Source organism: Maylandia zebra, linkage group LG3 (genome assembly GCF_041146795.1).
Source record: "Maylandia zebra isolate NMK-2024a linkage group LG3, Mzebra_GT3a, whole genome shotgun sequence".
NCBI lineage: Eukaryota > Metazoa > Chordata > Actinopteri > Cichliformes > Cichlidae > Maylandia > Maylandia zebra.
The window spans coordinates 40,320,446-40,346,548 of record NC_135169.1 but is presented as its reverse complement, the minus strand read 5'-3'; the positions used below and the strand labels follow the sequence as shown (position 1 = coordinate 40,346,548).

The 26,103-nt window shown below is 39.4% G+C and overlaps 1 long non-coding RNA gene across 1 annotated transcript; it reads right to left on the bottom strand.

Annotated features, from left to right (window-relative positions):
• Nucleotides 1-59: 59 nt before the first annotated feature.
• Nucleotides 60-25,659, bottom strand: LOC143417092 (uncharacterized). Its single transcript, XR_013097314.1, has 3 exons — nt 25,534-25,659; nt 1,268-1,329; nt 60-717 (listed from the first exon to the last, which is right to left on the bottom strand). It is a non-coding gene; the product is annotated as an uncharacterized LOC143417092 (long non-coding RNA).
• Nucleotides 25,660-26,103: the final 444 nt, after the last annotated feature.

Genomic DNA, 26,103 nt, shown 5'->3' with positions numbered 1-26,103 from the left:
TTTCATCTGGGATAGCCCAAAATCACAGTGTTTACACAGCATAAAAAGCCCGTAGGTGGGGAACTAAAATGAGCTTACTGGTAGGATGATGACAAACAAGGGGTTATTTATGGCTTGGGGTGTTGCAGCAAGCTGAGTCAGTACATGAAAAAGGTTATGTGTTCTTCTGATATAGAAAACCATATGAAACTGCATGCTAGAAAAACACAAAAAAAAGAAGCGGGAATAGCCAACTATATGAAAGTTTTGTACCAATTCATCATGTGCATGTTGCTTATTTAAAACATATTTTATTATATCAGATAAAACGCCTTAAAGTATGAGGCAAACCCAATGAAAAATGAACAAATACAAAGCACAAAGGCAGCTCAACTAATAAATGATGGATTCTATTGTCATTTCAGTGCAGTAACCATCTAAGGCAACCTCGAGCACTCCTGAGGTTTAAAAAACATGTTATTGATTTTACAGTTGTTGCTCTGTGCAGCATGTTAGTGGCATATTTTGAGGCACTTAGAAGTAGAGGCCATCACCGTGACCTCTTGTGTCAGCGGGAAATAAACCCAACAAGGAAGCTGGAGAACAGCAGCATGCAGGCCCCTGGGGAACTTACTTATTGTGACCTCGCATGGCCCGCTCCACTCGTGGCTGCCTCGCTGAGAGTCGTGTTGCAATGGTCATTCGGTTTCAAAGAGCTTACCACCGCTTCACAGATACCTGAAAAACAAAGAATTAAGGAATTACCATACAAAGGATAAGCATGAGCACACTTCAGACAGGAAGATATATAATTATGCATATACCCTGCTCACTGAGATTTAATTATTCCTGGCTATGAAAGCAGTAATCTTACTTTTCCCTACACGTGGTGACTATAAATGCAGGTTTTATTTATTGGTATGTTTAAGTATTAATTAGTCAGTGTCACCCGTTGGTGTGCTGTCTTCCCAGTCATTTTTGTTTTCATTCACCTAACTTGACCTTTATATTTTCCACAGCTTTCTCAAACTCCTGATTTTTTTACGTGTTTTTTTTTTTTTTACACTCCGTGAGAAGAGAACAGCCTCTGCTGTCGCTCAAAAGTCGAGGCATGCTGTCAAAGATGTTTTATCTGAAATTTTTACTTTGTTTATCATCGAGTGTGTGGGATGCTTTTCATCCTCTCAGCTCAGTGAGTCCTCAATTCTTGTTTGTGTGTGGGTGTTTGTGTGTGTTTACACAGCTCGTAATGCCACAGAACTGCCCCTCAGAGTAATTAAGAGCTTACCCCGTGATCCACTCAGGCAACACAGGGGATTGGCTTCACTCAATACTGCCGGGCCTCCATCACTAGACGAGCGAACGAGGAGCAGAAACACTGAGTGCTGCGCAACAGACAATCAATTCCTTCATATCATTCTCCCTTAATCACATTCATGATCGTCTCTCTGGTGAGCAACTGGTGAGACGTGGTGAAAGGCGTTGGAAATTGAGGATAGAAATGAAGGATAATAATAATAATATGAATGGTGGGCACAGAAGCTCCAACAGGCTAAAACTATCCCCCACTTATATTCAGTGGGTCTCTGTCACATGCACAGTCACAGAAACCAAACAGAGACTTGCTCACTGACTCTTGCATTGTGTTACGTAGATGAGATGAGCCTTCATTAGACAAATTAAGCTGATCGCCATCTTTATTGGAAAGGTGACACATCACACTGTTTTTTTTAGCTGTTTCCTTAAATGCTGAGTATCCGTTGTGGAGATGCAATGACCTAAAAAGACCTCCTATATCCGGGTACAGATGCTCATTTTTTGTCTGTCAGGAGTACGTTTGGCTCTTTGAAGTGTTAATTCACTCTCTGACCTCTTCACCAACTATCCCCACTGAGACCAGGGTGAGCAGTACAGTACCAGAAGCTTTACATGACAGGGAAGGTTTTTTGTTGTTTTAAAGCTGGTCTAAGGTGGCTTTGCAGATTTATTTAGCAGCACTGGTTTGCTTTATGCCAGCTTTTCCCAACCACTGTGCCGCGGCACATAGGTGTGCTGTGAGAAATGATCAGGTGTGCCATGGAAGATTATCTGGTTCCACCTAATTAGTACTCTAAGCGATCGGCGTGAGTAACGGGCAGAACAATTACATTCTCTTCCACTAGAGGGCAGTACAACTACCTGCTCTAATTAAATGGGTTGCCAACTTCCAGTAAAACAGAAGAAGACAAAGAAGAACTTACATGATGGTCATGCTGTGAGATGACACAGCGCGTAATAGCAATAGATAAATATTTGAAAAGAAAAAGTAGTCAATCTGACCTGGGTCCTGGAGAAAATTCCAGCCCAGGAAGGCCCTAGCATGAGTAGTGGTCAGAAGAAAGCAAAAAAGGTATATTGGGAACAAACCGAGCCAATTCCTCTATGCCTGGTGCTTTTTGAGACATTTTTGTTTGGTGGTGTACCGTAGCTCCAAAAGGTTGGGAACCACTGCTTTGTGCTACAGTCACACAAGTGAAAACAGCACTTGGAGACTCTGGCATAACCAAAATTATTGTGACCTTGTGCAAAGAGCTGTGATCCTGTTGCCTTTGAAATGATTGCTTTGAAGGTGAGACCAGGTCTGCAACCACTTGCAGTAAGCTCCTATCAAGATGGTGATAAAGCGACAGGAAGCTGGAGTCAGTCTGCTATCACGTTGCTTCTGAACGGGGTTGATTTGTCTACGTACGAAGTCAGAATCCAGCCAGAACCTCATAGATCTGAAAGAAAGTCATCCACAAATAGAGATCTAGGTGCTGCAGGACAGGGATTTAACTGTAGAAACCACGAAAAAATTCATAAACCCAATTTCTGAAAACGCAAAACCGTAAAAAGAAGATTAAAAAAACAGAATGTAATGATCTGCAAATCTCATAATGCCATAAAGCCCAAATTTTTAACTGAGAAAACATGCAATTTTAAGAAAACTATTTTTTTAATTTGATGGCTGCAACACATCTCAAAAAGTCTATGATTCAATATCAGCAGTCCTGGGTTTTCTTGACATTTTTTTGACTTATGATTAATGAAAGGCCTTTACCTGGACCACTCTAAAATCTGTATCTACCTTTTGGTATTGATGGTGACAGTCCAGTTCAAGTTTCCAGTTCCACAGACATACCATCAAAGATGCAGAGATGTTTCTGGCAGTCTGACAACAGGTTGGATGGTCCCTCTCCTCTTTAGTCTGGATGATGCAGCAGAATTTCAAATGTCCATTTTTCTGATCACAGAACAGTTTTCTATTTTGCCTCAGTTGATTTTAAACAGGTCCAGAGAAAACAGCTGAATGTCTGGCACATGTTCACATGTGGCTCCTGTTTTGCATGACAGAGCTGTAATAAGCATTTACGGATAGGACAGTAAAGTCTGCTCACAATCATTTCTAAGACGGTCACTTCTTTTGATGATATCGTGTACTGTAGATGATGAGATTTTCTTGACAATTTTACGTTGAGAATTATCGTGAAACTGTTCCACAATTTGTAGATGCAGTATTTTGTTTTTTTGTGGATTGAGTAATCTCAGTAATCATTACTTAACTATGTGACTCTTAGATGTTCTTTTTATACCCAATCATTTTATGAACCTGTTGCCAATTAGCCTATTTAGTTGCAAACTTATTCCTCCAGTTTTTTCTTTTAGTAGGCTACATATCACTTTTCCAGTCTGTTTTAAAACGTTTGTTTTAATGTCATCAAACTCAAAATGATCAAATTTATAAATTAAACATCAAGTATTGCAGTTCTTTGCAAAGCTCTTTGAGAGTGATTCCAGTCAGACTAAGTTGGTACATAATTGTTTGCCTCCCGTCAGGCCACCTCTGCAATTGGCTTTCAATTGAAAGTTGAGTGTGTAACACCTTGAACTTCTGGGCAACTGGTTGGCCTTCCCAATTGCTTGAAGCTAGTTGCAAAATAAGAAACCAGTTACTTTTAAATAAGAATAAATGATAATAAAGTTCATACAGTGGCAAATGTGCCCCTGTGTTTGCTAATCTTGCTCACTGGACATTTTAAATTCCAATTCTTCTGAGCTCAGTACTATGTTATGCTTCCCAGTTTGAAGGTAGTGAGACTTAATCGTTTTAGTTCAGACTGCTGCGTCATGTCGCATTATGATATTAAAGCTTGGTTAGCCTGTCACTTTGTCCATTGCATCATTACTAGAGTGACATTTCAGTTACTGTGTCTTCTGATGCGACTGCTTTGTGTTGTTCCGCTCTTTAGAGCTGCAGTCATTTGATCTTTTCTCTTCAAGTCTTCAACGATTTAAAGATGAATATAGGATTTAAGAAAAGACAAACCTAGAGTTAAAATGCACAACTCATACTTTAAACGGAAATGTCTTCTCAACCAAATGTGAAAGGTAGATTTAAAAACTTCAAAACTTTTTTTTTTGGAGAGTCTTATCTGTAGTCATCTTCAATTCGTGGCATGGTGTGACGGATTCTAGTGATGACCCAGTTTCAATGTTTAAAAAAAAGGTTTGTCTTAGAAAGGGTCTCATGCAAAATACATAATATTTTAATCAATGCAAGTCTGAAATCAAAGACAGTGGATTGCTGGTTAATAATGACTGCTGTGGAGATGGACGGATCTTTGAATTTATCCCGTTTTTGACACATTTCAAGACACATACTGTCGTTATGAAGAACAAAGAGCTTGGCGAAGGAAGCGCTTTTGGCTACAGATTGATTTGTGTGTACACAGACAACACATACATACAAACTGTCCCCAAAGCTCACACCAATTTGAAACAGGCAAGGTTATTCATAAAAAGATAGATGTAGCTTTTTGCTTCTGCTGTCATTTGACGATCCATCTTAATGCATGATAATACCGGCTGTTGAGTTTTTCCCTTTGCCGGGCTCCACACCAATGCATCCAGTTTGTCTGTTACAGAAGGCTGATGATAGAGACAAATTACCGCTCATAGCTGGTTTACTGTACTTCGCTGTGGCCAAAGAGGTGGCTGGAGGCCACAACATTTTAAACGCAGGGAGCCGATCAGCTGATATATGTGAGGTTATCGGGAGGGGGAGGCAAAATTGAGGAAAGGGGCTTAAGCATTCGTAATTTTGTTATGCCATTGATTGCAGGTCACATATCTAATGTTTGCAGACTGAAACAAGAGGATTTATGAGGTACAGCGTAATGGAAAGTTTACTGCTATTCCACTCTGAGCCAAAGCTTGTCTTCTTCTACCATTTAGCAGGGACAATATACGAGGCACTAATGGAAAAGGCAAGCAAGGCATGTTAAATATCTTGCTCCTTATCAACACAGGGCGTGACAGGTATATGGCGAAGCATTACAATGTTTCCCCCCTTGATGCGAAATCAATACTGCGACATGTTCAACCGCACATGCCGCCACCGTAGTGTCCTCTTAATTGAATGTGATGTAGCATCTGCTGAATTTGCACTTGTGTTCGTTTTGCAGCAGCTTTACATTGCCTTTGAAAATATCGATAGCTTCTCTGTACCTCTGCAAACCATATAGGACGCATCCGTGCAGTGTGTGACTTTTATCAAGCCTGATGACAAGGACAAATACTGTAGATTGAAAGTGTGAGTGCCTAAGTATGCACCTAAAACTTCATTACACCACTGCATTAGACTAATGTATGTAAACCTTTTGAAGTTTTTATTTTTATTACTTGCTGCTAAGAAAGCATAATCTACGCCTGTAACTGTCACTTAGGCCTGTGACAGACTTTTGCACAGGTGTGGAAATGGCATGCATTACGAAATGCCCCGTATTTGTCACAGTTTTGGGAGTGAAGCAGGCAGTTGTGCTGATGCCATGAGGAAAGCTAGACAGTTTTTTGTCCTGCTGCCCTGCTAATGAGTGGCACATTAGTGTAGCCTTGTAAAACTTTCCATTGTCATAACAGGCAGATGTGTCCTTGTTACTGTCTATGTACCAAATCTGCTCGCTGCAAGAGGATGGGAAGAATTTGTGTTCTTATTCTGTCTGACTGTCCTGTTCATGGCTCCAGAAATGCAAAATTAAGCAAATGTAACTAATAATGGGCTGCTTCCCAAAAGCGAAACCTGCCAAACGGTGACGTACATGGATAATTGTTAAGACAACATTATTTGGCATAAACATCGGTGGCTGTGGACTGTGATCTTGCACGTTGCTCGGTTTGACTGTAATAGCGTGTTCCAAAACCCAAAAGTGGTTAACAGCAGGAAAAATAATCTTTTGAATTTTAATGATCTTTTTTTTTTCTTTTTAAAAATGGATTGTGTGTATGAGGGTACGAGCCATAATGATGATTTTTTTTCCCTCCTCTCTTGCTTTTGCAGCTTACCTCATGTCTGCCCTTAATGTCCGTGCCTCTAACACTTCAAATACCTTGTTGTCTGAGCAGGACCATCATCCACCCGCCATCCTGCTCTCATTTGTCTTTTACAATCTCAGCTAGTACATGTCAGGTCATCAGCCTGTTTGTCCTCCCCCCCCCTATTGTTACCCTGAGATGCGTTCAACAGCCCACTGCGGTGCAGGATAAATGCAATCATTTGGGATTTAGCACATGAGCGGCGGATGGAGTAAACGAGAGGAGAAGCTGTTGTGCTAAACTTTCATGTATTTCGATGAAAACTGGTTCATTCTTAATTTGCTAGAGTTGATTTTAATGTTGTTTATGTGGTTGGATTACATTATGATGCTGCAAAAGCTGCAAAATGAGTGTTAATGAAGTCATTCTAAAGTTAACGCACGCTGTGATCCTGACATGAGGTTAAGGTTGTCTTTGTTTTCTTTCCTTGTTTTTTCTGTTTTCTGCATTGTGTAACCACTCTTGAAGATATATTTGGATCTGCTTTAGCAAATGAAATAAACTTGAAATAATTAAAAGACAAAGCAGAGGATTTACTTGTGCCAAGGACAGCAGCGTCTATTTTCAAAACCCATAAACCCTCATAATAAAGTGTCTACATGTGTTAGATGCGATAACGACTAGGAACACAATAAAAGCAGTTATACCATACCTAGTCGCCTTGAACCATCCAACTGAAGTTTTTTTGTGCTTTTGTGTGTTGAGACTTCAGTGTCAGCACTCAATCCTAGCAATGAATCATTCTCACCTTTTCCAGTCCATTATACTTATGTTTCGCAACTGCGTTCATGCTCATCGTCAATCAAGTCACATGACAAAGCAGTCAAAACAAACCTTACTTTTAACATTTCCTTGATAGAGCTTTGGTTTACAGAGAGGAACGGGGGGAAACTGACCCCCCACGGGCAGTTGCTCAATGTCAAGGTCAATGGCGAGTTGTCAGAGCTACAAGGAAAAATCCATTACCGCGGCAGGGGAAAGGTGTTATATTTGTCATTCTCAAATGAACAGCAGCTATTTGTTCCCCATTGGTCAAGTTTGCACTCGTCGGGAGTTTGACCTGACTATGGAAAACATTCAGGTCTCCCTTCTGTGTAGGAAAAACTATCACTAGTCCCAGTCTTACCTTTCGATTTCTTCTTCTGCATGTGAAATACTCTGTTAGGGAATTTGGATGGAAAGTGGTTTTTCAGCTAAGTAGGAGTATGCACCACTCATTATATTTTAATTAATGAAGAAGACTTTTCAGTCCCTTTCTAAAACTGTTATGACAAGGCAGTGATTTCTATACGGGATCGGGCTATTTGCGAAATTCTGGTCTGGTCTGAAAATATGCTTGACTGATGCATCTTGACACTAAATGAGTACGAGAACAAGGCCACCTGAATTTCACCCAAAAGATGTTGACATTTGAGTTCATGAAAGTCAAATATCATCAACCAGATATTTTTTGAAAAGAGTCCATTCAGATCCATGGTTATTAATGCACTGCAGCTACGTTTTTTTGGATTTTTTTATATCAAGCACTGAAAGCTTATAAGTCAAAGAAACAAATGTAGAATATGAGGTGGTTTTCCCTCAATGAAACAAGCAAAAGTGCTGCATTACCTCACCCAGTAGATATTGCTTTACCTGTTAATATGGTAATTATGTATGAAAGGGGCCACACAATAGGAAAAACTCCATTGTCAGGCAGAGAATACATCAAAATAAAAATAAAAAAGGAATATAGTGAAGAGTCAGTGCCCCTCTTTATCACAGTCCTATTGTGTAATGAGATGAAATGATTGCACAAGAGAGGCATTTAAAACTGGGTTACGCTGACAGTTCCCTCTGAGAACTGCTTTGACAAACATTCAAAATTTAATCTGTTTATATTTAGCTGCTTCATGATTGAATAATGCATCCCTCTTACATGCAAAAACAACTGCAGGGTGTCAGCGATAATGAAAAATGGATACATTCAACATAGTTCCACGAAAAAAGTTCTCTTCTGCATTTCTCTTTTGCAAACTCTGCCAACCAAATCCATCATTAACAGCATTAAATCCATAAGACATCAACTAACCCGAGAAGGAATGAAGGGAAAAGCCAGCGGAATAGCTTACGATTAATTCCATCACTGGCTAAATCCGTTTGTAAAGATTTATGGATTTGTAATTAGCATAAACACGAAGGAGATCGATAACAATGACATTATCTCTGCTGAACTAATCGGTTTATTCACACATCAAAACAAGGCAGAGTAAATCTTTTGTTTAAAGACGCTTCATCTCTGCAGTGTGTTTGGGTTTTAAGATACTTTAACAACAAAGTACGACAATAGCGAGAGCCCACATTGTCTTTACGACGCTTGTAACGCGCCATTTTGGTGCTCTTATGTTAAATCAAGGAATCAAGGAAGTAGCTGACATCATTAAACCGTCAAATGTGCTTCATGCTGACAGGTCCTTCCATTTAGTAAAAATGCATGTTAAGTCATATCAGCCACAATCATTTTACATGAAAACAAACTCTCTGAACAGATCAAACGGGACTGGAAAAAAAAGGGGGGTGGGGGATATATTCACAGGACCTGGGATGGTTAGGGATTGCTGTGCCATCTTGTGGACTGCACAACTGTGCAAGGACCCTGCTTTCCAGAGAATCTCTGCACCATCTATTGATTGACACAGTGTCATCTCCCTGTCAGGCGCAGGAATAGAGCTCAAGGGTCGGAATCCCTGACGGCTCGGAGCCTGAGGAGAAATGCCAGGGAGCCAGCAGGCACTTGTGTTTTTAATAGAATCCGGCCAGAAAAAGATCTGTCATTTCCTAGTGCACTATTTGGGTGACTTCTAGAGGCCATTAAGAGCAACTTTTCCCCACCTTTAACATGCAACCACAACTACCCACGGCACGCACTGACAGGACTGAGTGCACCTGCTGGAGGAGTGCTCCATTTTCAGATAGTAATTCATTTTAAGGAATGACTTGCAAATGTTATGCAAGAGCATCTGTGCACATTTACATATCACAGTGTGCATGTGTGCACATGTAGATGTATGTACATTGGCTGGTGATTAATGAGAGCATTCGGAATTTCATTCACCTGCTTTTCATTTATTTGTAGAAGCTGCATTATGAGGAACAAAAGTGAGATGGAAACCAGCTTTGTATAGTATATATGTGCATGTGTAGGCACGAAGTTTCACAGTCAGACAAAAGAGAGAGAAAGGGTAATAGAAAATGAGACCCTTGAATATGAAGTACAGTATGTGCAGGTACAGTATTTCATTCTCAAATGAGTGCCGCTCCATCTCTTGCTCTGCTCGATAATGGTCTATTTCATCACATAATTTGTGTAATTAGGTCCTGGACATGAATAATGTTTCATTTATTATAACAACAGCTGTCAGCATTTGAGAAAGAAGGGCATCCGTTTGTGAATTTGTCAGAGAGTTAATGCAAAGGGAACAATATGTCTTGGTTCAACAGCACTCCCAGGGTGATAATTTGGATGTTCTATAACACAGAAACTGAGTGACATGCAGAGTATATTAATAAAGTATATGAGGGGTTTGAAAGTTAAACAAATAAAAAGCAGAATCAAGACCACCAGCTGACTCTAGGAGTCTTCCATCTGTTATTAAAAACCTGCAGCTTTATATGGTTGCCCATGGAGTCCATGTGTGCAACCCCAAAGCAAGATTTACACACATTTAAGGATGTGCCATAACAATTAGAAGTTCATTCATTTTCATTGTTACTGATTACTAAACAGGAAACAAGATTGCAATCTGCTCATGTCTATCCTTTAGAGATGTAGGTGTGAAATTGTGAATTAAATTACAGTAACTTGGTGTGAAACTTACTTTGAAAAGTTACAATACTTCTATTGCAATGTCATTTAATGTATTTAATGTATATACGCATTACAGTCCCGTACTGTAAGCATCATATTATACTACTTTGGAAACTGATTAGAGTGTGGTAGCTCTCCTTGTGAGTTCATTAAGGCAGGTCACCTGAAATAATGAAGCTGATTAATTTCTCAAAACCTCTTAGCAGTAAAGTGTTTGTCTATTCAGCTGCACCCCAACAGGAGGCCACAGACACCGTGACATCACCCACTGGTTTCTGGCTGGCATTTTGAAGTCTCAACATTTGCACTTTGGACACCATTATTTTGGGATTTAACAGATTGTCTTTAGAGAGCTGGAGCTTGTTGTGCTAGGTTATCAGCTTCTTGCTCTTGGACTCCACCTTAAGGGGCCACTTAAGGAACTGCAGCTTTTAGCACACTCTAAACTAGCTAGCAGCTAGCTAACTTGTATTTGGGTGAGGAACTTTGGTAGGTACTATTCAACTTTCTTTGCAGATCTCTTTCAAAGGAAGCTGCTGTAACACAAGTGATTTTTAGGTCACTACTTATGGGAATTCAGATTAAGCTTATACTTATTGCTAAAATTCTGTATTCACTAGGATTTTGCTGTAATAATGAACCATTTCAATTATTCGTAGGATATGAGCGCCGCGCTTGTCATATCAATTTCTTTTAACCATCTCAGGCTCAAATTAAACTTTTTGTTGCTAATGCACAACCAAGTCTTGCAGTGGTACTTCTGAGTAAAAAAAAACTCATAAAATATGTATGTGGGGTAATCAGGTTGTTAGTTTTTAACTGTTGCAAATCGGCAACGCCTGCCTTGAGAAGGTTAATAATGCCAAGGGCCTTGTATTTCAATTAAAGTGGAATATCCATGTTCAGAATTTAAAAATCAAACACTCAAATGTCTTTTCTAAGCTCTTCAAATGTTACTGTTGGGTAACCCCTCTAGTTATTTTGCAGCACACCCTCTTGCAAGCGTGTGCAAAAATTCTTTCCAGCCAAGCAAAATCAACTTCTTCCTCCATGATGATTCCTCCTCAAATTATTGGAGGGGATGACATACAGAAGAGCCGTGGCGGGCGGCCATGAACCTGCCTGCATTTGCTGACTCAGAAAATGACATTAGCATACAGCTGCCATTAGCCAGGCTGCAGCTGCCTTTTTTACTTTACTAAGAGGAGCTCTTGTTGGGCACAGGGACCTGTGCATGAGCTTCCCGTCTGCTTTGATGACTGATAATGTGGCGCTCAGTCTGCAAACATTTACAGTGCTGTATTGTATGAATTACTTAGAACAGGACATAAACAAAATGTGAATCCTGTTTTGAGCCAAATATAGATAGATACATGTCTTTGCTGGCAGATTCAATCACAAGTGCACAGAATTTTGGTATTTGTGGTTTCAGCCAAGTTCCCTTTAACGGTTTTTAAATTAATTCTGCTTGTACCAGTCCACTCTAAAGGAGAACTATCTTTTCATGTCTAGTTGAAGCTGAATCGCATCCTGTCAGGGTTGAGGTGATGTTGCAGGCAGATTGCTTATCTGTCAAGATCACGGCAGACACAAACAGGTTGCTGATGCTGCTGCTTAAACCTGTCTCAGTCAGGCCTCGATCATCAAATCTGTCCCTGTCTCCCATGATATATTGACAGCATTGCATTTGTCTCCCCCTTCCCCTCCCAGCTGAATTCCTGACCAATCCCGTGCCTGGTTATCAGCCCATCATAAAGAATGTATGACAGGACCTTAGAGCAGTGAGAGATGGTTTCAGTGAAGCCGGGAGGGCTGGTGAAGATGGAATCAGAGCCGGTGCCGACCTCCCTGAGGCTTGTAAGCAAATATTACCAGGGGGCTCTCCCACCTGACCCAGGAGCCATGTAAACTATTTGCGACTGACACACAGTCACACCATACACCCCAGTGTTCCCAATACAACACTTAAAAGAGTTTGCTTCATCTGCTGGTTTGAGGACAAGCAGACTGATAATCAATGAGGTTTAAACAAACAATATTATTAATAGAAACAGAATGCAATAATTTTCAAATTATTTAAAATTATTATTATTTTTTTTTAATTACATTTTAAAAGGAGAAGACTTCTCAACAAACGTGGCATATCCTTACCCACTAAAAATTCCTCACACTCTATGTTTGTCCTTGTTTGACATTATCTGTTTTATGGCTTCATTTCATGCAAAATTGTGTTTTCATATTGCATTTTTTTCATTTTGCTGGAGAGACAAGAGGGCTGTCTAGACTGACATAAAAGGTGTTTAACAGTCACACACATGTGATTTCTTACACAAATACATCAAATCTCTGTTTGCCCTTATTGTTGTTTTTGGATTCCAACTCGTCCTAAACAATCAGGACTTAAGAAACCAAACATAGCAGACAGACCACTATAGGTTCTCATCTATGTCACAAAATATGACAGCATCATATTGTTGCCTAGCAACCAATTAGCAATGGGCTAAAATGACCTGATTTTAATATTTTTGCATCTGCAACACCTTATACTGTGAAAGGACAGTTTTTTGTGTTTAATGGCAGCATCGTTCATTTATATTAAGACTTATGCATATTATGTTCCCAACAAGCTGCAAGGCAACCACCTAGCAACGGGCTAATTGACATTGTCTTTGTGTCCCTTTATGCACTTGAATCACAGATTCCTGTGATTTTAATTTCATGACAGTAACATCTCAAAGAGCTGAATTTTATAAGACAATACAGTCTTGTTGCCTAGAAACCACCTAGCAATGAACTAAAATTATCTTTGCATTTATGTATCTCCCCTACCTTAAAAATCATTATATTCATTTTAATTTCATGGGGAAACACAATGAAGAGGCCCAACAATTCTGTATCCAGGGCCTGTACTGGCTCTTCAGAATCTTTTGTGGAGAACTCTTTGTATGTGCACTAGCTGTCTGTACAAAATGTGCCCAGAGAAACTATAAGCTAGGACAGAGATAAAGTTTATAAAACCTACTGACATCAAACACATTTACCTGACTTATTTACTTTTGTTTTTTTTAGGTGTTCATTTGTAATCATGCCACGTCTTTTGAGAGTAATTTCAGATCTATCTGGTAACTGAGGTGCTTAGCCAGCATTTAGTTAACTTGTGCACTAGGCCAACTTTGAATGGAAAAACACAGGTGTGGAGTCACCTAGACGTCGCCCACTATGGACACTATTTGACAATTTATTGAAATTAATCAAAAATAGGTAGAAAATGTGTGAAAAAGGTCGAAAAGAATAAGTACACCTTCAATTTAACACCCACACTGTTCAGGTTTGAAACAATTCCTATAGGGAAAAAGAACAATATTCCAATTAGGTTTTAATGTCGTAAACACAGCTGATCTGTTCTTATTTGTCAGTTTAGTTTTATCCATGGACAGACAGATGGCTACATGTAGCTCACCTATTTATCAGAGAAGCAGAAATTCCTTTTAAAAAAAAGTGTTGATTGGACATGGTTGGAAAACCTTAAACTGCAAGTGTGCTTTACAAATTGCGATCTCCAGAGATAAACCTCAGACCTAAATCAATACAATCGGCAGGATAGTGACGTCAAATCTAATTAAGATTGCTTTTGTGGCACAATGGTACCAATCTGTGTTGGGTGGGCCCAGTGTCAGCATGGGCTATTGCAAGGTTATTTTTCTTTCATTGTTTGAGGCTTAGAGACACCTCCAGAGGGATCCCTATAGCCAAGACACTATTATCTGGCTAAGGTTTGGGACAATCACACTGTCCCTCTCTCATTTCTTGTAAAGGTCCCTCTTCAATTAATCTCAGAGCCAAATCTTTTTATTCTCTTCTGTACCAACCCCATGAAAAGAGACTTTTTCAAAAGAGATTGTGAGCAGGTTGGCTTTCAGTGTTAAAGGAGAACAAAGAGGGATTATGTCATATAAGAGTAAACTGGGGAAGAGAGGATGTAGCCGGGCGATTCTGATTGTGTATAGATAATGCTGTGCTGTTACATCTGACAGAAAGTGTTTGGCTTGGAAGAAACATTTCACAGACTGATCTCTACATTTCAGTTTGGTCCAATTTTTCATTCAATTTAACTAAAACCAATCCCAGTGTGGCGTCTGTGTGCAGATTTCACAAACTATGCAGTCAGTGCGAAAAAAACTGTAACTTTAAATTACACAATACTTAGTTTCTGGGCTAGGTTCTATTTTCTAAATTCTATTTTCATTCACTTTCCTATGCAAAAATCCGAGAAGGACCTGGACCTGTTATATCTGCTATGTAACATTGCAAATATAGTGTTGCTTGTTCTGCCACCAAACTCTCCAAGCTCCTCATGGCATGATTACTTTCTGACGTTATTATTATTATATATATATGATGCAATCGTTACCTTAGGACTCATTAATACATTTATTTTCCAGTGTGTTGTGTTGTTACACAATTCCAACAAAAACAGAAAGAAATGGAATAATATCTTTGCAGGCATAACTATTTACCTATATTTACCCATGTAAGTATTTCCGCATTGTTTGAATATTTGACTATGCTCAATATAAACATTCCTATTAACATTATATAACTGAGGAAAAATAAGAAAAAGCATGAAAGGGGCACTTTTAAAAAAAATCTTGTCATAGATGATAGATTTCTCACCTACTTTTGTAGGTTTTCCTATTGTTTGTCTTGGTTATGAGTAAATGCTGAAGTCTGCAAAACCAAAAGTCCCAAAGGAAAACGGGTCACATGAAACTGTTTTACAGATTTAAAAAATCCGCTGTGTGAGTGAGTTTGCTGAGAAAAATAAACCCCAGAATACATATAGAGGTTATTAATTTTTCTGTCCAGTGCTGAGTTATTAGCTATATTTCAGATGCGATTGAGTTCATTCCTCCTGAACAAGAAAATATTAGATCATTTAAGCACATAGGTTTATCTGAATATAAACTTCAGTGAGTACACTGTCAGCCTAATCATTAGAAATTGCTCCTGCTGATTACATTATCACACTTATGTAAACTTTACCAAATTCAAACACATTCAGAAAATCATCAAAATCAAAGGAGTCCAATACAGTATCGACTAATTCTAGTATTATGGTGTAATGCTGTTAGGTTTTTCATTTCTTCTTCGCACACCATTAAGGAAGGAAGCTAGGCTAACCTAAGCTAGCTTCCTGCCTCATTTAAGCTAGCGTAAATGACATAATAAAAATACCTTACCATCGAACACAGCTCCTTCAATAAGCTTCAGAATTTAGTCCAAAATCAATAGTCAACATCACAGTGGCTACGTTCCACTTTTATTTTTATATGTTTGTTGGTTTTTGGTTTTTGATTTTCTTTGATGGACTCAACAAGATTGCTGCTTGAAAAGTGGACAGGTGAGCAATATATGAATTTTAAAAAAAGTTATGGCTTGTTTTATGAAGGAAATGCAGTCAACAAATTTGTTAAAAATCAAAGATAAAAAAATGACCATTAATGCTGTTTGTTACTCTAATAAAAAAGAGCATTACTGCAACAGTCAAACAGTCAAACTCCTCCTAGAGAGAAATTACCATGTCCACCCCACTGTTTTCATCTATATATGCACATTTGTACCGAAACCAAGCGGGATTCTCTGGGGCCGAGAGACGATGTTGAAGCACGTGTCAAAAACCTGCACTTTATTTAATGGTCATTTGAGGCTTAATGCTAAAATGACTTAACAGCATTGGGAAGCAAACATGACACAGGTCACGAAAACCCACCCAAAGGTTTGTGCTAATGCCGGGGATCAACAATGGGCAAAGCTACAATAGCTTGCCAATTAATATCATTTTAGGACATTTCTGACTATGGGTTTGATTTTTAAATCAGAATACAATTCTAGACATACTCATTTATCCCATCTCCCTTTCTTTCTTTCTTTTTTAACCACGTGTTTTTGTCTTGGTTAGCAGTACTATAGCAACCCAGGAGCCACCACATATGATGAATCCGTGTGGTGGATAGGATGACTGGAATACAGAGGAAATCGCACCATCCTAATGCAGACAAACTATCGACGCAGGCAATGAGCACAAGATCTTTATTTGTTCATCACTTAGCAGAAATTAGTAGATATATTATGTGTGTCTCTGTGCTGGATACCAAACTTGTTTACCAAATATATTAGCATCTAACTCCACCCTTTCCTCTGAAAATAGTCATTTATAGGTCCAAGAAACTCACGTCAACCTTTACATGTACACAAAGAATGAGAGTTACTCAAAACATATTTATGCCCATATGCAAGCTTTAATTAATTAGATTACATGTAAATTTTTCCTTGTAATTTTGTTACATAAGTACAGTGTAAAACATTTAAGGGATTCCTGTCACATGAAATTTACTTGCCTGTGATACATGCAGTTCACGCCGTGGAGAAAGGTGGGATAGAGAGAGACTCATTAAATCAAAGTGCTGTATAGAGAGCACATTTTCCTTAATAAATAATAATTTGAGTAAATAAACTTTCGATTTAATATATTTCAGTCACATTTCACTCAAAATCTCCCCTTTTTCTATTTTAGTGCAATTTGTGTTTTTCTCCACAAACTTTTATTCGACTGCTGTGTTGCCTCAATGTTCCAACTTGTCACACTGCCTTAACTGCTAAAACTCATTTTACTGATAATGCAATTTATAGACATTAATCATCACACAGAAATATACAGAACATTTATACACGAGTACCGTGCAGTGCCATGGAGATGGCACAAATTGAAACTCAATACCAACTGTATTACAAACTTAAATATTCATCTCCCCATTTCAAGCACTTGAACAAAACAAAATCAACAAAACATCTTGTGTTCATTTGTTAACTAATATTTTTTCCCTAACCAACCCTGCAGACATGTAATCAGTTCAATACAACCTTGAAAAATGCAAACAAGGCAATCGAGTCGGGGCGATTAATTCATTTCTGGATTGCTGCGCCTGACTGAATGTTGAAAACACTAAGATTAATTTTGGAAATTTATATATTTTGTTAAAGTGCTTTTGGAGCGTGCAAAGACGAATGCTTATTTGCACGAAGCAGCCGAGATATAGCGTTACTCTGTGGCCTGAACACACACATGCAGTCAAAGTTGTTTTAAAGTCAAATGGATTGTAATAGGAACCCAAGATGCACTCTGTTCCTTACTCCGAGGATTAGGTAATGTGTAGAACAAAAGAGTTGTGAATAATTTATTGACCATTGCATGCACTGTGGTCATACACATACAAGTGTCATTTTCCGATTCAGTGTGTGAATCTTAGACAGATTACACAAAGACCCTTTTAGCGCTATTAAAACGACTGCAAGGACGTCAAAGTTTCCTTTTATCTTACGTCAAATCTTTAATTCTGATGCTCTTCAGACAGATTTGAAGTTTAGATTTTCTTCACCTCGGGATCAAATCGTCTGCGGCGTGCGTCTTCGTAATCACCGCTCCATTTATAACCCCAGAATCAATTTTTAATGATGTTCTTCACCCGTGCACACCGGAAAAATGCAGCTGTCCACATTTGCAGTTGCTCAGGGATGCTGAGCACTGAAAAAAAAAAAAAGAATCAGGTGTTTCATGTGATAAATTTTTTTCAGTTGATTTGACAAAGCATTTTGCTGGGTGGAGAAAAGCTACATTATGATATTACTATAGCTTCTAGGGCAACAGTGGAGCTTTTTTCCTTCCTTTCTTTCTTTTTTTTACTTAAAGAAGCACTGTAATGGGGACTTCACCTTTTTTTTTTTCTGGGGCTATTCTATAAAAAGGTGCCAGTGTCTGAGGTCCCAGTGGTACCTATTACGGCAGCCTAGTAGTCATTAATCACAGACGAGTAAGCATTTCAACACAGTGTCCGCCCAGAGTTTCCAATAGCCATTCATTAACAGTTTCCACCACCATCTCTTTTCTTAGTATCTGCCCCCTCCTCTCATTTGCTCCCACCTGGACTCTACGGAATCGGTCCTTTTCTTGCTGACGTACCTGCTTTTTATTGCCGGTGTTATGTATAAAGTGTCGAGAAAGGTATGCTTTTCTTTTCCATAATATGGGACAGATCTGAAGATAACCTTCGCAAAAGTTCTCCTTTCATGTGCTTTCGCCTGTTCTCTCCCCCCAATCCAAGTTGTTATTTCTTACAAAACCTTGTTACTGTTCATACAGCGTACGGTGTTTATTGTATAGCAGTGAATAGCACTCTGCTGAAAGCTGACAACCTGCCGTCTTTAATTGCATTCATCTGTCTTGGGTTGCGACCAGGTCTAAAGGTAGCAGGGAGGTAGATGAAGAAAAAGTTTCTGTTTTTTTCCCAAGAAAAAGAAAAAAGAAAGACACCACGGCGCTTTGAAGCTGATGTATAGCGTCACCAACATTACCAAACTTTTCATCCTTAAGCAACTTTGTAGGTACTTTGGTGCAATGAGACGGTATTGCTTCTTCGTGTTTGTAAAAACGTTCGTTTTATATGTGCTGCTGAAACTAATATGTCAAACATCAAGGGAAAGAGTGGCCAGCGGGGGAATTATAGCCATTATTAATGGTCTCCGTGATCTCTCAAGGGTTTTCCATTATAATTATTGACTCTTTTCTTTCTTGTCTTGTGCTTTTTTTCTGTTTTTACTTAAAGCTAAAGCCGAGTCAGCGTCTGGTAAAGGAGCTGCAAAACAGAAAAAGCATCAAAAGCATTAATAACTGTGCGGCTGGGAAGGTGTTTTTGTTGCAGAAACGAAGACCCCCGAACACTGGGGTATTTTTGGTTTGTTTTGATTGGAATCAGAGTTAATTTGATTTAAATAATTTCACATGCGTTAATTAAACTATAAAAGTTTTACGGGACCTTTAAAGTGACTCTTTTGACTGCAAATATCCTTGTTTGTTCTAAAAAACAAACCAAAGTGGGTCATTCAAAGAGGCGTGGGAGACATCTCATTTAAATTTAGCGAACTGCTTTGACACCAGAGAGCAGCTCCTGCTTTAAGAGATCTGTTTGATTGCAACTGGTTCCCTTCCACTCAGTGTGAAGACCGCTTCACCATCAATTTCTGCAGGTGGTAAAAGAGAATTACGCCTAACAAGTGAAAGCCTGATTTTCAGTGCACCTCGTTTGTTACTTTTATGTGTTGTTTCTGAATAGCGAAAACTCATTAACAATTTGGATGTACTACACAGCACCAGCAAAACTACTGTCTGCTTTCCCTTTCCCAAGAAGTCGGGCATCAGGGACGCCAAAGATGGCCAGAAAACTGACATCTAAAACCTGAGTGATTTGGCTTTTGGCTCTGATTGATTAGGCAGGGCCCTGAGCCTGTTCATTGATATTCAGCAGAGAAGGGGTAGACTTTCTTCTCAAGATAATTTGGCTACATTTACAGTGAACCTAACACCTCAGCAGCACCTTACTTAATATCAATCACCTGATGTGGGATATCCCAAAGTGCTGACCAGCACATAAGCTGGAAGATGCCTCCTCTTCAGTTTACCTCACGTCATATAGGACATTAACCCTGAGAGGCAGATTTCCCCTGGCAGCAGCCTAAACAAAATGATTGCTAATCATTTGTCGTCTGGCTCGCTGCAAGACTGTGAGTATAAGTCTGCATTGATTAAATGGGAAGAAAGACAGAATGAGAAAGTGCAGCCTGCTTTGCTTGACGAACGCATGCGAGAGGTAAAATGTGACAGACGGCAGAAACCGGCTAATCTAAGGTCAAATAAGGATGCGCTTTCATCAGATACATCCACGGCTTGCAGGTGGCAGCGGGCTTTGACGGGGGACTCATTCCACAGTTTTACCGTGACACCACCAGAATTTGTAATTTATAACAGCCGGAAATGAAACGACACCCTACTTCGATTGCTTTGCTAAGGGTCATTTGTACGTGCTGCTAATATTCCAATTATAATATAGAGGGGGGAAAGTAAGCACAGCCTTATATTGTTTGAAATCGAGAGTTTCTGTATGGCGAAGAAATGCAAGGTAAATACCCCTGTGGCCACACAAAGAATGGCAGAGCCATTACTCATATCCCGAAACGAAATGAATAGGCCAAAGTCTACCATACTGCGGCTGCATGAGTAATGCAGGGTCTTGGCTGCTGGTATGTTTCAGAACAGAAGCTAACAGTACTTGCCAATTCCACGATAAATATCAGATAGTCTGGCAGCACATTTTGGAAACTGAGCTTCGTGATGGAGAGGAAATTGCCATCAGGCTGATGCATTGTTAAAGACAAGCAGGAACAGCTGGTGGCCTTTTCCAAGATAATCCAGCTCTTGATGTTTTGGACTTCTTGTTGGTGATAAGAGCCCGTGTCCTCCTATTCCTCTCAGCCGTAAGAGTCCTCAACTTGCTTTTTTGGGGGGGAAATTCGTTGTATTCTCATGTGCAGACTTTACATTCACGACTTGTTTAAATTGCGCGACTCAAAACTTGAAACGATTTGGACACGGAGTCTGGGAGTCTGCATATATGCAGAATCTTAACTACTGCTCCATTAACTCACAGTAATGATGCATGCCATCAGTCTGTTTGTCTGTTGATGATTTGCAAATGGCACACTGTTGCATGCCTTCTGCACTTTCTCATTCTGGACAAAATCAAAGCCCCTCAATTGGAACAGAAGGAGGGAAAAAAATATGAAAGGTGCATCTGAGCTGTACTGAACAAAATGGTCCATGTTGTCAGGGCTCACAGTTTATGAGCAGGAGAAAGGCAGAGAAAAAGGGGTGCGTGAAAGCCCACTGTACCTTTTTTTTTTTTTCTCTCCCCCTCTTTTTTTTCTACTGTGAAGTGTATTTGTCTGCAGCCCCTTTGCAGTGCTCACAAAGCAGTTTGACGACTGAAGACATGTTTTCTTTATGTGAGATTCAGTCGCTGTGATACGCAGGGAAACTGCTATTTTCTACCCCCAACTGTTGTTTATGGGAAGCAAGTGTCAAAAACTCCTTCAGTTTCCAAAGTGAATTTGATAAAAGTAGCAAAATGAAAAGTGCATGCTCTTATTTTCCCATCACTCGGCTGTGTATGAGAATTCGAAATTTGCTCGTGTGATTCGGGAAGTCAGTTTTTTTCTTTTTTTTTTCTTTTTCTCTTTACTTTGAAGTGCGAACGTGCAAAATGTATGCAACTCTCGACACAAAAAAAGCAGATGGATTTCTCAGCTGAATAGGACTATTATTAAATTATATCGGCACACTGAGTTGTGAGGTGTACAGCCTAATTACTATTCTTTTGAAAAACACTGGTGTTATTCTGGGCTCATACAAAATGGAAGACGGTGTCAAGAATACATTTGTTTCTTAAACTCTGAATGCACAACGCATGCAGGCGAAAACTTTGCGAGGTTTGTAGGACAACGTTCAGTCGTCCCTTCAGTTGTGACATTGAACTGATGACACTGACTTACAGTAGGTGTTCGTAATGAGCACTTCTCCTCAACACAAAGAAAGTCGCTTAAGAGCAATATTCAGGCAATATCCCCCTTTGAAAACTGACTGTTGGTATTTCCATTATCCCGTGTAATGAATATCCCCTGAGAATCTGAGCAGCATGATTAACCTTTTCTTGCAACATTAGAACCTCATCAGATATAGTTTCTACAGTACGCTTTTGTCTTGAACCTGTGCGGCAATTTGTGCACCCTCTATCTTCCTAGCCAGCGCTCCGAATTCAGTTTTCCCTGCTCAGATAAGGCTGGAATAATACGTTTCTCGTGTCAGTTCTGGGAATTACCCCGAGTCTCCTGTTTGTCTCTGACTCTGCTTCTGGAATGGCTGGTTGGGGCTCAGTATCTCTTAAAAATGTAATTAATCGTCAGTGGTAATACGCAATCAAACCTGCTCACACTTATCTGGATGTTTAGCCTAATATACAAAAAGAAAACAGTTTGCCCTCACGATATCAGGTGCCAGGTTAATGCGTGTGTTACAGGTCCGACATTGTAAGTCGATGACAGTTCATTCCTGGATAAACAGGAGAAAGACAGCTCGGATTCACGTGGCAAATACCAAAAAAATAAATGTTCTGGTCTTAGATTTTGTTTCCTTCCACAGACCTAAACAATCTACAGGGGGAAAAAATCACACACTTCACTATATATTCACATTTAACAGACCCAAAATTACAATGCTGTGAATAAATAGCTTCCACTTGATAAAGCAATGTAATTATACTATATACTATATATAAGTATCAAAGTAACCATATGGATAATTAAATAACCACTATTAGCTTTATGCTAAAACTCAATGCCTCAGCTAAAGATTGCACTGTTTTCTCTTTTAAGTCCCTATAATAGGTGGACTGGTATTTATATAGTGTCTTTCTACTTAGCTGAGCACTCAAAGTAATTTTTACTACAATTTTCGTTCACCTAATCGAACACTTCATACGGTGCTTTCATCTTTGTCTAAGTGCTTTCTAACATTCACACATGTACACGATCCAGTGGATACGCTGCAGGAAACTCAGGGTTCACTATTTTGCCAAAGGATAACCATCAGATTGGTTAACAACCCACCCTACCACCTGAGCCACAGCCGCCTGAGAAAGTAAAGTATGTATGTATGTAGTCGCAGAAATAGAGGTCTATGGCTCAGTCGCTCATTTCAGGTCACAATGAGTAAAAAACTTCTGTCCGTTTTGTAAATTTCGATCATACTGTGTTTTAAAAAAGAGGACTACTGGGCTATGAGTCATTGGTCAGTGGACATGCCTTTCACGCTCTAACCCACCCCTCTGTCTTCACATCTGTTTCCAAAACACCAATATGGCGATGGTGGAAGCACTCATCTGGATGCTTTACACCAGGACTTCATCTTTTATACTGTCCATGTGTAAAAATCAGTTCACAGAAGGTCTGCAAAGCTGCCACATATGGATGGACACTTAAAATAACATCCCACATTAAAATCCAGGACAGGTTAAAAAGTGCATTTTTTTTCTCCAAATATAATGATGTCATTGTTTTGGTTTTACAGCTCACAGTGCATTTGAAGGATGGAAGTATGGGAAGCTAGAGCACTTAAAACTCTGAATATTTGGAATCAACGTCAGAGTGCATTAAAAGATATTTGAGAAAACTGTAAGAAAGATAAATATAGAAAATCTAACCTGAAAGAAATGGAAGAATATTGAATATTGAATGAAAGCCACTCTTATATCCTTGTCATCAGAGTAATAGCTCTCTGAACTCTCTGGCTTTTAAAAATGGCATTGACATATTCCAATACTTGGTTGCACTGACAAAAAAATATGGTTATTAACAGCTGCTACATTGTGCTACCTTGATGATCCTATTGCCATAATTGTGATATTTTCAGGTTAAACGTGTTCAATAAAACGTTGCTGAGAAAATGATACACATCATTCTTCAAAATAATTAACGTCTCGTCTCATTACAAGTCAAGGGAGATGATGAAGAGTTCAGGGAGAGTCTGAAGCACATGATATACGCAAGGAAAAAGACAGCGATCAGTCACTGTATTCTGCTTTTCAATCCATTGTAAAAGCTAGAGCATTAGTCTATAATATACTGACAAATACACTCTTTAAAATAAACTACAGTTTTTACAGATTCCGATGTAGTTCTTTACTAGTAGACCAAATCATGAAGCAACCAAGCAAAATACCTTTATTTGGTATCCCCAAGTGTGTTTGTGAAGATTCTCAGTCATCCAGGTCATCGTAGTTTAAGGAACTTGGAAAGAAAAGCATCTGGACTTCTTGGACTTCCTGGGAGTGACCCCAAGAGGGTTATGGACCCCTTATTGATCCTCTACCTAATCACACGAGCCAAGGTGTGAAAACGGGTGTGGGTCACAATCAGCCAAGGTTTTGGGTGAACCCAAAGTGAAACCTGGCCCAAGTCTATCATGTGATTTATTGAAGTCAAATGGCCCAGGACGTGAGTGGCCGTTAAGGCCTCTGGGAAGGGATCTCAAAACTGGATAATAGATGGCAGACAGTTGGTATTGTAAACCGCAACCTCTGTTCAAAGATGGCCGTTCACAGTGGAAATAGATGGCTTCTTTCACTCCTCTTATCTGGATAACCAAGGGCCTTTTGTCAGCAGAAAACTGAGAGTCCAATTAAAGCATCAGAAGTAACTAAGCTGTTATGTCTAACTATCGGGAACCTTTTGAAGTGTGCTGGTTTTGTCATATTTTGCCACTTGTACATGGTTGTACCTTTAGAAAAAATATTTTAATGCTTTACCCTCCCAAAGATTTGGTCCTTTAGATTTTCCCATGTCAAGGAGAGAGCAAACTTTAGTCAATACTTCCAGATTTTCTACCTTCAGGCGCTACATTTTCTTTGTGCTCAAAAAAAACCTATCATACCAAGACATGGCAAGAGCCAAGGATCTCTGTTCTATTTTGCAAGCTGTTTGCAGGTATTGCATCAGCAAGTCTCCCCTTATCCTCAGATACTTTATTCACAAATGAACTCGTAACGGCTGCAGACAACTCTGCCCACCCCTGACCTAACACCTCAACGATCCACGATGTGCAACCTAAGGCAACAATCATCACGCATTGTTGTAACATTATTGGGACATCCCGGAGTCTGTCAGAGCTGCTTTCTAATGACTGCCTTCCCTGCTGTGTTGGATGTGTAACTTGTCACTCTACTATGAAATAAAAAAAAGAAAAGAAGCTCGATGAGGCAGGAAACAGTGGAAGGACTCCAAAAGGCTTTTTTTGACGCGTCACTTTCGTTGGTGGAGTCGTAGGTTTGTGGTAGACTTTGACTGAAAAGATTAGGTGGGAAACTTCTCTATATGAGAGTTTGAGAATAATGTGTGCCAGGAGGCAAGAGAGACACTGCATCAGGGACCAATTGACACTGTCAAGATGAAACCTCAGAGGTGTTACATCTGGAGGTGACTTGCACTGAGCGTTTTAAAATTATGCGCACATATATTTGAATATTATCGAGTTCATTCTGTACTGATCTCAAAAAGCATGAAAATCCTGGGAACATGCAAATCACTCAGCCGAAAAGGGTAGAAAGGTCTTTGCCATTAAAGATGATAACCTCTTTGAAATTACAGTATTTCAAAAGAGCACATGAGCACACAGTGGTGGTATAATGTTCAGAAATCTTCACAACACTGAGCTCAAAGTGCATACTAATTGCATCATGCTCCAAAATTTACAAGTGATTATTTAATACCTGACTAACAAGCAGTACTTCATTTACACATTAACAAATCTGTTTTTGAATGTCACATCAGTCCAAATGATGAAACTATCATCGAATTAGAAAGTGCTGATACCACCATACCTTTTTTAAAGCCTCCTTTTGAGGCTCTCCTGCTCTGTTCTTGATTCAACAGCCGATTTAACATTCGACCCAGTTTCAGCGAGGTTCTCTACTGGGACGCAACCCAGAAGTGTCATACTGAAGAACCAGAATAATAAGGCCCTCGACTCTGGAAATGAAGCAAACGATACTCTGTTTATGCTCTGCAGATTAATATACTAGAGTAGCGTATTTCTGTATGGGTGTTCTGCTTATTTTAAGAAGCACACACAGTCATCAGCTTGCATTATTGCAATCAATGTTGATGGGGAGAAAAAAAACAGGCACAGAGACACAGACAGCATAAGTGCAGTGTAATCCAATATGCACACATCTCATTTTGAAGGCTAATTAGGCACACCCTGCCCCGTGGATGTTAGTTTGGTATGGAAATGACAGCCAACAATTTTATGCGACCCTTAGGAATATAATTAGTATTATAATATAATGTAATTAGTCTTACCGTGCCATGTAATCACACGAGGCTTGGAATATCAATAGTTAATGGCAAAGTGGATCACAAACAACCTGATTACATTTTCTAACTTACTT